We start from the raw sequence: 14982 nt of genomic DNA, 5'->3' as shown, positions 1-14982 counted from the left end.
ACAACATCAGAAACTTTTAAACCCGACCGCCACGGTTGGTTTAAAAGCTTTTCTTTTCTTCTTCGTGCACCATTCTGGCAAATGGTTTGAAGAAGAAACCACCTCCAAGAGGTTCGAAACATGTGCAGACCTTCGAACCACCATCCTAGAGGTTGGTTCGAAGTTTGTGCAGCATTACTATGAAGGTCCCTAACAGGCTTTCGACACAACAACAGGTGGCAACCCACCTGATGACATGCAACGGCTGAGAATTTCGCATCAAGCGAAACTCCTTCACCAGTACGGAAGAGGCATAGCCGGATTTTTTACCAGATCACCAGTTTGATCTGGCCTAGAATTTTCTCCAGACTGCCAAACTACCTTCCTACACCATAAGTCCAGTGCTCCTCCCACGTGCAACTTGCACAAGGCAGCAACACTAGACTGGGGGGACTTGAAGGGGTATGGTCCCGAAACGACCATTACCCGCATCAAACAAACCCCTACCAGTAAGCAGACCGCACCCATGCGGTCACATACTTCGAACCCATTCGGTCCGAAGATGAATAGCTTGACCCAAGTACAAAAGAAGATGAACATATCGATGCGGCTGGCACCGCATCATATGACCATTTTCGTCACGACAAGGGAAGCGAGCAAACAGTCTCCACATACGATGATGCGGCCAACACCGCATCTCGCGTATTTCTTGATCACAAGTAGGAGACGCGGTAACTTCAGGCGTTACCGCATGCAGCGATGCGGCTCGCACCGCACCCTGCATATCCAACAAGTGGACTGACACGCCATGCAAGTGGCTGACACCACGAGGCAAGTGGCGCCGGCGACAGTCCCCTGTCAGAGCTATTAAAGCAATGGGCTGACGTGGCGTAACCCCCACGGCCGGCGAGACTGACACACCTGCAACGGTGCAGCTCGTCGTCATCCCATCCATCAATCTCCTCCTTCACTCCTCGGCTATAAATACCGACCCCAAACCAGGTTTGAGGTACATCTCTACACAACTCTCTCACTACTACTATCTTACTTTGCTTCCCAAGCAAACTACTGATTCTCACGCCGGAGAGTGGTAACAAGGAGCACCCCCCACCCCATCCTCCTTGTTACGAGTCACGGCTTGTTTCCTTGTGCAGGAGATCATCCACCGGTGACCCAGCCAGCGATCTCCGAGAGGAAGGGATTAACCCTTCTTGACGAGACTAGTGTGTTAACCCTGCCCGGTTAACCATTGTTTTATCACTCCTCTTACCAAGTTTATTGTCCAAATAAATTATACATAATTTCGTATTGAGTTAAAAAAACGTGAAGAATTCGGCTATTAGTAATTTGAAGTGACTTTAAATAAATGTAACTTGAGGGTTCAAATTTGGAGTTATTGTTGTTTGACCCAACCTGAATCAAATAACCGACCCAAACATACAACCCGAAGTGTAACGACAGGAAAAAAATTGGGTTTCATAACTTTTCGCCCCTACGAAATTTTTGGTCAAACTCCCGTATATACTAATGTATATACTGATAGAAGGTTCTAATATGTGATTACCAAACACCATTGAAGAAAACTCGATACAAGTTGGTGAATCTTGAAAAGCGACCTCCTTCACTTTAAAGTAGTGAAGGGGCATTGGCTACTTCATGAGGGTCCACGAGTCCCAACTATCCCTCTTTTCTATTATTAACTTATTAAGTGGGCCCACGCCCACAATTGTATCTTTTTTAATTTTAATTATTAATTAATGGCATTTTCAATCTTTTTCTGTCAATTATTTACTCATCTTGGTAAGAAGTGGGTGTGTTAATTATTAATTAATGGCATTTTCAATCTTTTTCCGTCAATTATTTACTCATCTTGGTAAGAAGTGGGTGTATATCTGTTTTCCCTCAGGACTTAACGAGTTTGCAGTCTTTTAATAATTCTCTACAAAATAATCATATACAATAATAATAATAATTCCAGGTTAAAGTGTCCCTTCAACATATTTGCGTATCTATATCTATCTATACAATATAATAAAAAAAACCATCTTAGAGACATATGGCGTTCTATGTGGCAGTCTTAATTATTTTTTTAATAAATATTTATTATGGAAAGTCAGTTATTAATAATATTAAATTAAAATTTGTAGAAGAGATTTTAATGATAAAAACAAGATAACTGATAATAATATTTTAATTATTAAAATCTAAAAAAAATATGTTAGCGTTTTAAATATTTATACAGATAAAGATTTTATTTAATTGGTAGTTTTAATTGTTTTTATATTTTGATGATAAGGATAAGGATAACTGATAATCACATATTAAAATAAAAATATATATTTTAATCAACTGTTTCGTTAAAATGATTTATTCAATACATGTAGAACATATATATTTTTTATACATGGTATATTTAGAATCCTATTTCTAATAAAGGATCTCATTATCCCGTTTTACACTCCAATGAAATAATAATATTAAATCATAATATCCAGCTTATCTCTTGTATATTTAATATTGTTTACTAAAATATTTCTTTTCTTTTTTTTTCTGATTATCCAACAAAGTAACATGTTATAAACCATGTAATACACAACTCTCTAACCTAATAAAAAATAAAATGAGATGTTACAATAAATAAATAGTATCTCAAAGTTATTTTTGTTAGAAAACACATCTTTTTGACTAAATGTTTAACGAATTACATTATTCGTGTAAGACATGTGTTTATTCAAATCGTGGAATACACGAGTTTTTAAAAGATGTAACTAATTTATTACTTAGTATATAAAATTATATTTATTCAACCCGTGTAATACACGGGGTCCTAACCTAGTTCTTTTATATATAATAATACTATTTCTATATTATATAATGATTTTTGTGTTCTGATAGTTAAATATTTAGTTTTATCAAAATAAAATGAAAAATGGTTTTTTAAAGTGTAAATATTTGGTTTCACGTATATTTTTTACAAGTAATTAGACATATTTGTTTCACTAGTATGCAAAAGTAAATGCCATGTATGTTGAGGGGAAGGAAGGGACTATATCTTCTAGTGAAGTCATCTTCAATATCCATATAAAACTTTATATTTACATAAAATAGGACAAACAAAAAATTATTTTTTCTTTGAATTTGTTTCAACCCAAATTTGATTCAAAGCGTAACTCTAGACTTGTTTACACTATAGTTAATAATAACAATACTATTTCAAAAAATAATAATAATAATAATAATAATAATAATAATGAAAATGAAAATAACAAAACTGATCTCAAACAAGATCCGCTTCTTCATTAATTCCTTCAAAGTTTCTTGATTCAGTGAGGTGAACATTACATTACACTCGATTTTCACTAAATATTTGAACACCAATAATTATGTTTATGTACACGTTGTATAAATAATTATGGTTTGTGTTCTATGTTGTAACAACATCATAGCGAACCAAACAATATATAAAATAGAGTTAAGATGAATAAGATATCGATGCTGAAACAATCAAAGATGAGAAAATTAGATTGAGCTTTGTCAAATTATCCCACAAAAGTGGGGTGACATAACTTGAATTGAGCTTTGTCCTTGTAAGATGTTTCCATAAAAGCAAACACTAGTGGGAACACTAAAAGGTGCGAAGCACCCTAACTCTCACACACAAATGTGCGCGCATGGCGTGGGCGATGGGTGCAATGTGATGCTTTAATGGCTCGAGCTGCTCGATTCAGGTTCGGCTAACCCATGGTTCAGGTCTAGTGCGAGTCAGTGCGGGTCAGTACGGGTTTCGAAAAACTGGTCATAGTTGTTTCGGTTTGGACAGAACAGTTGTTTCGAGACCCTGATCAGCAGTTTGGTCAGCATTAGTTGTTTAGCTCCCACCATCAGAAACTCTGATCAGTTGTTTGTCTTGGTCATCAATTTAGACCAGTTGTTTAGTTCGATCAGTTGTTTGGACCTGGTTAAACTAGTTGTTTCAGCTCATGTTAAAGAATTAAATGACAGTTTTGACTACCACTCAGATTAAACCCGAATTTATTACAAGAATACTTATCTTGTTTATTACAAACTTTAATTTGGTTTAGTGAGATCTTATTGTACGTGACTATAAGAATAAACTTGGTGGGAGTAGTTATTAGAGACAATATATTAGTTAGGCTTTATTGTATATCATTAGCATAGTTAAAAGACATGAATTAACTAGGTTTTCTTTTATAATTATCTTCATTGTACTCCAATAAATAGTCTATCTATAATACATAAAACTTTATAGGTTTTCATTATTTAATATGATATCAGAGCCTTAGAGATCCTGTCTTCTTTTTTTTCTTCGTATCTCTGTCAGTTGCCAGATAAATAGTTGGTGTCGTCGACCTTCTTCCCTTATCATTCCCTTGGATGAGGACTTTCTTTCTCTTCTTCTCCTTCTCGTTCTACATGGGAACACTTGTACACACATATATTAGGTTTTATTTATTTTACTGATGTCTTTGTTCCACCATAGTTGTAAGTGTAACTCTTGCCACCGTAACGTTAGACATCCTTTTTTACAGGGAGTATTGGATCCCTCGTTTCTTATTGTGATGTTACTAAACATATATGGTATTTCTTTCTTACACGCAAACAAAATTGTTGTTGGAATGTCCATTCTCGTGAACCTTGAATTTTAAATTGAGTTTGGTGCCTTCCTCCCTCATCTCATTTTACAACTTCCTCGTATCAATTTATACATTTCTCGCTCTTAGTTTGTTGTCACAAACAATATCAATTTTTGCTCCCCTTTTGTTCGGACATGGATTCCCATTGCCTACTCTGTTTCATCGATTAATGTTGTCGACTAGAACCCCACAAAAAAGCCATATTGAACCATCGTCTTTAACCCTTGTGATCTTGCAAAACCAACCCATAGTTACTTATTGCTCGTGCAACTGTTCCTACACCATAAAACACAACTAACCACCGCATAACAACCCGAATGCACACAAATAAGTCTATTGTTGCGTGTTCCCACCTCATAGCAACCAGACCAAGGTATATTGTCACCAAAATGGAGAAAACATGCTTGTTCAAAGGTTTCAGTTTTGTGCACGTGGTGATTGATGGAGATGGCATGCTGTGGAGATGGTGACGGACGAAGTCAATTTTATGTTTGGTACAACGAAATGGGGGCAATTGGTGAGATCGTCGACGATCTAATTTAGAGTGAACAAGGCAAAAAGAAATGGGTTTCTTTTTATTTAAATTTTTTTATTGATTTTAAGTAAATAAATTAAAAGGTCCAATAGTTTCTAATAGAGTGAGAAAATATGTTACATAATTCTAACTAAAGGTTTTAAAAAAATTAATGTTAGAATGCAATATTGTTATAAAATGAAAATCACATGACACAAATCTAAAATTTTTAATCATACACCCTCAAAGTATGAATAAGATGAACCCTAATAAGTATTTGTGTAATTAACTAATACTTAAAGGTTATTTTTAGAAAAAAGGTTAAAAGAGAAAATAGGGAAAATGTTGTTAGAATAATTAAATGGCCAATAATTGAAAAGGGTGATGGTTGGTTGGCTCATGGCCAGATAATAATTGTTGGGATGGTAGAGATCTAGAAAGATATTGGCGCCATGGGAGGTTTTTGTGTCTTCACTCTCACTTTTCTTTATCTCTCTCACACATACACACACAATTGTTGGGATGGAATATATATTATATTGATTTCATCTCTGCATTTTATTATGTAAACTAAAATAATTTTATTTAAATACGTACACCCTACACTATAGGGTGTGAAGGAGGGTAGATCTCAAAGGATGATCCGTCATATAGACGTCTATATAAGTGAGTGTGGGGATATTAAAAAATGGTGTTCAATGTTCATTATATTTATTAAATAGTTTTAAGAGTAAAGTTTCATTTTGGTCCCTGAAGTTTGGTCATTTTTGTCACTTTAGTTCAAATTTGAAACCTTTTACATCTGGGTCCCTGTGGTTTCACTTTTATTGCCATTTTGGTCCAAAAATAAATCAGGTCATATTTCTCAAATTAAATACTGGTATTTTGTCCTTTTCCTTAGGGGCAAAATGGTCATTTCTTTTTTATTTTATTTAAAACTTATATTAAAACAATAATCTCTTGTGGGTCCCACCACACCCCCACTTCTTTTTCTACATCCTTTCTCTCTGTATCTCTCCTGCATAACAACCACCATCCATCACCACCTCCACCACCATCAAATGGTCATTTCTTTTTTATTTTATTTAAAACTTAAATTTAACGTGGTTTCGAGATCGTTAAGCATGTTTTCAAGACTTTGGGCTATAAGTGTCAACTTGATGAAACTTGCTTTTATAGTGATATTTAACGAACCCGAGCCTAACGAAGTTTGTTCATACATCCTTGAACTTCATCAAACTGACTACAAGGGCCTTACATGTCAACAATAAGGTTAAAAAGGATTTAAAACGATCAGGGACTAAATCTGCCATCTTAGAAACTTGTTTTGCCAGTTAAACAGGCCTACGCGGCCCGCGTAAGCCCCCTCTATGGCTTACGCGGCCGCCTGAGAATGCCCAGCGCAGAAAAATCATGCCAGGTGCAGGTCAGCTTCTCCAAACCGACTTAACTTAGATTGTATCGACTCTATGGGCTATATGTCGGTTTATTTCATCAACTAGGACATCTGGGGTGATCCTAGGATGTCCCATAACAGGTGTGAATGATCTAAGTTCATGGAATTTAGTATATAAAGGAACTAGTTCTTGAGTTCATAAGCACACTTGCAACAATTTCCTATTCTACAACTTCTGGAGCTTGCTAAGGATAAGGAGAAGATTATCAAGTGTAGAAAAGACAGCTAGGACCATTAGTAAGCCTCTAATTACTTGCTTTGTCGTTTTAATTAGCTTAATTACCTAAAAGTCAAACTTATCGTAATTTAGATTTGACTTTCGTTTTAATTACATATGGACCAGCCACTGATCAAATTGAAAGTGGTTATGGAACCATATTAAGGTAGGTGATTAACCCCTAAAAGGGCACCACCTAATTATCTCGTTTGACTAGTCAATTGTCGGGTCAAAGTAGTTTGACAAAACAGAATGTTTGAAGATGATTAAAATTAATAAAACAGAGGTTCTAAATTATATTTTAACATTCTAATGACTTGGTAATTAATATTAAAACATGTTTCATCAGTCCTAACCCGACAATTAATAGTCTAAGGTCAGTTTATAACCGAAAGTCGCAAAAGCTTGACTTTTGCTTTGACTTTCAGTTCTGACCCGTTTAAGCTTAATTCTCCCAAGTTTTAAGCTTCCATTAAGACCACATTACTTAGTAGTATAACCCTCTGGAGTTATATTGCATGGTGCCTAGTGGTTTGAATTATATGCACTTGATCGTAATTATGCTTAAAAATGCCATAAACGCCCTTTTTACATACAACTGAGATTTTTAGCACTGTAAATGGACAAACACCTTTGCTACTGATATTTAGACTTGTCCCGAAAATTTGACATTAGTTTGAGGTCTAGATTAGGAGTTATGCATAATAGCGTAATTGAGGAGCTTTTTATTATTTAAATGGCGTAATTAGCATAAAGCCTATCTAAACCCGATTTTTTATACCAAACTTTTTACCTATTGATGTAAAATAATATTTTGGGATTTTTGAAGATTTTTATTTATTTTTAGGCTGAGCATAACATAGGATTATAGCTTGATTTCGGTAATTGTCGGTTTTACCCTTTTCATGCATAAAATGAGTTTTACATAACATTTTGATGCCAAACTTTTTTCTACTGATTTTATATGATAAATAAATTATTTTGAACTTTATAAACTGATTAAAAACTCAGATTTCCTATTTTAACCCGAATATCCCTTAAAAACCGACTTTTAAGCGTTTTAAGCACCTAGTAAGGGTCAAAACTATTTTTGGCGTATAAACTTATTACCTACTGATGTTTGAAATTAATTTATATAATTAAACAGTAAGCTAAAGTTTTTAAACTCAGAAGTCTATTTTGACCTATAAAGCTTATGTGAAATTACCAAAATGCCTCTACGGTGCATAGTTTGGTTATATAAGATAAATTTCACATATATAAAATACCTTACTGTTATAACTTATAAAAATACATATTTTTATTAATTAGATCAGACCTGAAACTCAGTTTAACATTTAAACTCTTTTATGAGCATTAAAATTACCAAAATGCCCTTATGGGATTTAATATGGTTTAAATTACATTTGGACATATATGTTAACATCTTACTGATGTATTAACATACTTTGAGCATAATAACGATTAAGACCTGTATATAATTTATTTGGTTACCCGTTACGCGTTTATGCGTTCGGATCGGTTTGCGTGACTAGTTTACGTAAAATAGCCGAAACGGGCTCAACCTTATCATTAAATTCTCATTTTTCCAGAATGTGTTTAGTTTACCCATATTATACAAGTATCCAAGCTTGTCGGGTCTAAACCACATTCTATTCCGGTCTCCGCTTAATCTAGTGTTTAGAACCGTAAGGTTTCCTTCTAGCTAGCCGGTCTAAGTCATTGACTTAATTAAAGACCCGTTAGCATCCTAATAGGTTAATAAACCTTCTATACAGATTAAATAGCTTCCGGTAGAAGGTGCCTCCAAAAAGCTTTAGGATTATACTGCTAGCATCAGGAAAATACTTTTAACTTATTTTCCCTTATACGGGCTTGGGATATGGTATTATAATAATACCACTTGGTCGAGTATGAAATCATTTAATCGGATTGTGATTAATAAATTGCATAACCCGTTTTAATCTGTTTTGTTTGATAACATGAACATTGGGGGTTAATTCGACCGTGTCCTGGATATCCTCGGCTCATTTCATTTGAAAATGACCACGACCTATGCACGGGGTGTAGGCATACACCTGACAGATGCAACTGCTAAAATATAGCCCACATGTTGGGGATAACTCCTTTGTGGGTTCTATAAGTGGTGAGTCGGTTAATCACGACCGTCTTCCAACCGGCCCCAATTGTATGACAAACATGTAAAGCTGTATACAAGATTATCTTTAAATAATTGTCCCAAGTTATAAATGATTTGTGCCATGTGCACTTAAATCAATTTTCATAAATATTTTCAAAAAGAGTCAGTTAATTGTATTTACCAGTGTAAACTGACGTATTTTCTTAAAGACTGAATTGACAGGTACCTCTCGTAATAGGCTGGAGCTATAGGGTGTCTTAAGAGGATCTTGCAAATCCATAGATACCTGAAGTCTGTTATTTTGTTTCTTTGTACTTTTTATGATCCGCCTGTGGATCTTATTACATTCCAGTCTGTAAATTGTTAAACTCGAACACTCAGACAGTATGGTTTGTAATAGTTTCTTACCCAGCCTTCCGCTGTGCTATATTATTGTGTGTATTGACAATGATGATATCAACTACGTCACGATACTCCCCGCCGGGCCCACCGGTAATATGTGGAAATATCGGGGTGTGACAGGTTGGTATCAGAGCCAACATTGAGTGAATTAAACACTAACCTTTTGTGTTTAATCTCAATGACACAATAAGCACATTCCTTAGACTCTCTAGTCTAGGCAAATGACCTAGGATTTATTCTTAACTTTCCTTTAATGTTTATATTTTATTTTGTTTTATTTTCTTGTTTTGACAGGAAGCTCAACTACAATGCCTCCAAGAGTTACGGGTAGAGGAAAAGGTCCCATGCGAGGGGGACCATCAGCAGCAGGACCTTCACACCGACGCACTCCGTCTGCGTCATTTTCCAGTTCCGACTCTCACAATCTGTGGGGTCACTCTTATGAACCAGCAAGACACTCTGTCTCGTTGAGCTCATCTCCTTCATTCCATCCATCATTCGGACCGCCTGTTCCAGACGAGCCCCAGCATTCGCACCATTCTCAACACTCCCATCACTCCCATGAATCTCACCAATCTTACCATTCGTTGCACTCTCATTCGTTTCACCATTTGGATTCTACCTACTCGCAGGCACAGTTCAATCCGAATGATTATGTTAACGACTTTTTGGGCTACAACCCTTTGGGCCCTGAGGATCATTTTTCACAGGAAATGGAGATGGACGATGACCCAGACCCGGAGATGCAGACCGGAACACCGGGCCACCCAATTAGTATCTCAAGCGGTTCCCCATTTCAGGGATCACCGTACCGTGGGCCCGATTCATTTCAAGAGAGGATGGCCACTTATGATTGGTACTTTAGTCCTTCGTACCATAGCTCTCCAGCTCAACCTCCTCTGATTAAGCCCCAGCTTCAAGCAGTTTCACCTCCACCACTTCCTATTGAGGAGCCGCCTCAACAGCTACCTCAGCCACCTCCCGAGCCTACGAGGCGAAGGAGGAACGCACGTATATCCGTGCGAGGAGGACCTCGTTTTAGTTCTCCTCAGGGTTCGAGTTCTTACCCACCTATTCCCGAGGACCCCCAAATAAGTGGACCTTCGAACGTGGCGCCGGAGATCGATCCTCCGCCAGCTTCTTATGCACCACCACAGCCGCCTATTGTCACACCCCAACCGATGGCGGAATCATCGGGGCATGGCACTGAGCGAAACAGATTGTCCAGAAGTTTCCACAACAACTATTAATACTATTTAGTTAAATGATACGTCCCATACCGTATCCCAAATAATACAATCAATTATTACAGATAACAACCAGTCAAGTATTCTGTTCCGACAACTCAGATTTAAATAAATAACATAAATATTGTTCAAATGCTCCTAAAGACCCAGTCGGACAAGATCTACAGACAACTATGCTCTAGACGCTTGTTCCTGACAGACAACTATTTGTTGGGGGCCTCTAGAGCTTTATTCTAGCCTCGCTTTCCTAGCAAGCAAACATCTTAAACACCTGTCACATACGTTGAAATAAAGTCAATACATATAATGTAAAGGTGAGCATACAAGTTTGATAATAGCATATAGAGTTCGAAATAGTATACGCATAACCAGCACGTACACAGAGGAAAACGAAGCATGTTAATTATCGACATGATCTATCGATACCAATGACTGCGGGTTGACTGTCCGAGACAGTTTGCAATACATGATTACCACCGTAATCCATGCAAGTAATTGTCCTTAACAACCCCCGTGTGAACGGGTGCTGAGTCCAAACTATAGTACTACGTCGTTAAGGCAGGTAGACAGCATTCCACATGTAAACACAATCAACAAGCATTCATTTAGTCAAGTAATACATGCATAACGGTTAGCGTTCAAATAATTGAGTAGTGTGTTCGATTGTGTTTTGATATAAGTAACGTATGTAACACCCAAAAGTGCTAAAAGCAAAAAGGGATCGAGTATACTCACAGCGATTGATTGATGGATTGAAGGGAGCGCTTGGGAGTAGTGTTAGCCTGAATAGTTCGATAGCATAACGATGAGCATACGTAAAGGGGAAACAAGGGATGAAGGGTCGAACAGCCTGGTCGATCGAACAGCAGGTTCGATCGAATGGGTTGTTCGTTCGGCTGGACAATCCGTTCGGACGGTCTGTTCGATCGGCCGGTAGGCTCGATCGGCTGGACTGTTCGAGTGGATTGTTTCTTCCTTTGAGTAGGATGTGTTTGTGTATGATGGTTTGACCTTTTGAAGTTTTCGTTGTAGTATTTGAGAACACTGAAGTGTTCTTACCTTTCAAGTCGATCGATCGAACGGTCTGTTCGATCGGCCGGCTTAACCGATTAGTTAGAAACTTCAGTAGTAGTCCTCCGCTGGATGTCACTCGATCGAACAACATGCTCGATCGGGTAGCACTCCATATTACGAACGAGTTGTAAAATTGATTAAGGGTTGAAGCATAGTATCTCATGATCCGATGAGTAATGTTTACTAAACGGTTCGTTCGATCGAACATCACCTCGTTCAATACTATACTTCATGAAATTGTCAAAGTGTGGGGCCATATGCTAGCCGATCGGCTGGCCTGGTCGATCGGCTGGCATGTCCGATCGGTTGGGCTGTTCGTTCGAACAGTCTAACCGTTCGGCCAGCATCCTGACCTGGTCGGCCTGTTCGTCTAACACTTGGCTGTTCTGATTATTTGACGTTATATTGAGGTAGTTTGGCAACGAGCTGAACCAGGGAACCTTCGTTCTTACTTGTTTCTCCTGCTCGGACCGGAATCACCCAAGTTCGGCCGGTGAACAGTTCGGAACGGTAGTTTAACGTTTAACCCGAAGTCGGTGACCTCGTAGGTAGAACCCGAATCTTGAACCATACAACTGTTAGAATGATTAGTGCGTTGGTTCAAGCTCCGTTTCTACCGGTTTGAAGGCATTGAGTGTAAAAGAGTTGAAAGAAAGTTGGAAATCCTTCTTTCAATCCTTTACATCATGTAAATGTTTAGATCTGTGATAGATCTTAGTTATTTATGTGGAAATCGGTTAGATCTGAGCGATTCATGGTGGATTGAGGCCAAGACATGATGTTCTTGAAGAACACCATGATGACATCATCCTAGAATGCTTAGATCTTGATGATTTCACGGTTAGAAATCAAGATTTAGGATGAAAACTTACCGGAATCGGAAGAAATCTAAGAAAAGAGGAGGAGCACGAGCTGGTCGGTCAGAGAGTTTCCAAAAGTGGAAAGAATGATAATGACAGCCCTATTTATAGGCTCCAAAAGGGGAAAGGGCTGGCCGATCGGCCAGGCATCCCGATCGGACAGCCTGCTCAATCGGACAGTCCGTCCGATCGGCTGGGCTGTTCGATCGGCTGACAGCTTGATCGATCAACAGCCTGGTTCGAGTGTTTGGTGCGACGATTTTCGATATTTCGATTTCGATTGAAGACGATACGAATACGATAGTGTTTCCTATTCAAATTACTTTTAATCCCAACCACTATAACTAACATACAATCATCTATATTTCACCCTATCCTTACGTTACCATTCGACATGATTCGATTTCGATGCATTCGATTTGAGATTCGAGTTTCGATTGATTCGATTGAATACCACACAGGACATAAAGTAAGCACGCACAGGTAACACTTAAGGCACATACACAAGTAATATAACACCAAATTCGCATAGTTCGAGTCTCGAGTTCGATTGATGATTTGATTAGCCTGATTATTGATTGATTAACTTTATCGCATTGTTACTTCCTACTATTCACAGTCGTAAGTCGGTTCGCGTCGATTAAACATTCGATTACTTCAGTTCTTTCTTGATTACAACACTTACTCCACATAATACAAATAAAACATAAAATAGACTAATTATAGTCAAAGAAGTCAAAGTTGACTTGGACTTTGACTTTGACATTCGAAAACACGGAGTGTTACACCTATGGGTTTCGACAACCCTATCCCGACTTACCCAGGTTCTTCTGGGTACAACCCTTTTGAAAATCCATCGGGATATCCATCGGATTATGGAACTCATGACCCGTACCTTACAGCTGCGGAATACCATCATCTTTATCCTTCTTCTTACCCTCTAGTTTATCCAACTGGATACCCGGTGCAGGGTTATCAATACCCGCCTTACCAGCAACCTCCTCCTCCCCAGCAGCAGCAGCAGCAAACTCAGGAAATCCTGGAGAGGTTAGATAGGGTTGAGCATGAGGCTAGAAAAACCAAGAAGGAGCATGGTAGCTTTGTGAAGCGCCTTGCAAACCTTATTAAAGGCAAGAAGAAGTAGGAAATTGTTTAATTTTTCTTGTATTTTCTTTCAATCAAGTCCCTGCGAGGACATTATTTTATTTCTGTATCAAAGTCCCTGCGTGGACTTATTTCCTATTTCTGTAGCCCCTGCGTGGGCAGTTTGTTTTTCTGAGACCCGTTTAGGGCACCGTGTAATCGTTAATGTTTTAATGAAGTTTATCTTTGGTTTTTAAATATGTATTTTATTACCTCATTTTATATCATTTCGATTTTTAAATTGATCTGCCAAAGAAATTCTTAGAGTTATAACCTAGCCAAAATATTAATTGGCTATGATGGTACAACCTTTTTAAGACAATAAATCACTGTTAACATCTGAAAACATGTTAACATTCCTGGCTGTGCGGTACGAGAAACCACACAAGCTTCCAAAATGTACTTGGATTTTCCAAGTCACTTATATATAGCTGAAATGATCAATACGAATCATGGCTAATAAACATCAATATGATGTGTACACCAAAACATCCATTAGAGATGTATGCTTATAAGCAAAGGTGTGATAGACAATGATAGTTTTTAAACTTCTTGTCAGAAAGGCGATGAACTTTGTTCGACCCTTAAAAAATCACTGATCCGAGAGATCGCTGGTTATATTTTAAATCGTCCCTGTGACAAGCTTTCTGAGCTGTTTAAATGTCCTTCGAGATGAGCCTAGTATTAAATAAAATGTCTTTCACCACATCGACAGTTGTGAATTATAATTCCCCTGTCTAGTAAATATAAAGAATATTATATTCTATTGATTATTTAATTATTACTTAAAATGGTCTAAATGGTTTAATAATACCATGACCGACTGATCATCAATGCGATGATACACTATATAATTTAAATACCATCATTGTTTGATATAGTATTCAAAAATGGCTGGCTCAGATGAAGCAAACAGTCATCCTACAAAAGGCAACAACACCAGGATTAATATCACTGGTGCCGAACTGCAAGCAATGATCACCGCAACAGTTACTCAAGCGGTAGATGCTAAATTTAAAGAGCTAAGTATTGTTCGATCTCAAACTCATTCGAGATCCCATTCTCAACCTCATACTCATAAGAAAAGTGAGTCTCAGCACTCATCCAATCAGGGTAGTGAGCCCAAGAGGCAGATTGTCCTCAAGCCGACTCCTAGGTACACCAAGGTTTGTACCTACAAGTACTTTGTCTCCTGTAAGCCGAGGGATTTTATAGGAGAAAAGGGAGCGATTGATTGTATGAAATGGTTGGACGAGATGGAGACGGTGATAGACATCAGCGGATGTGCTAAGGAA

Source organism: Helianthus annuus, chromosome 17 (genome assembly GCF_002127325.2).
Source record: "Helianthus annuus cultivar XRQ/B chromosome 17, HanXRQr2.0-SUNRISE, whole genome shotgun sequence".
In the NCBI taxonomy this organism is placed as follows: Eukaryota; Viridiplantae; Streptophyta; class Magnoliopsida; order Asterales; family Asteraceae; genus Helianthus; species Helianthus annuus.
The sequence above is the reverse complement of the archived record's forward strand: the minus strand, read 5'-3'. Positions refer to the sequence as shown.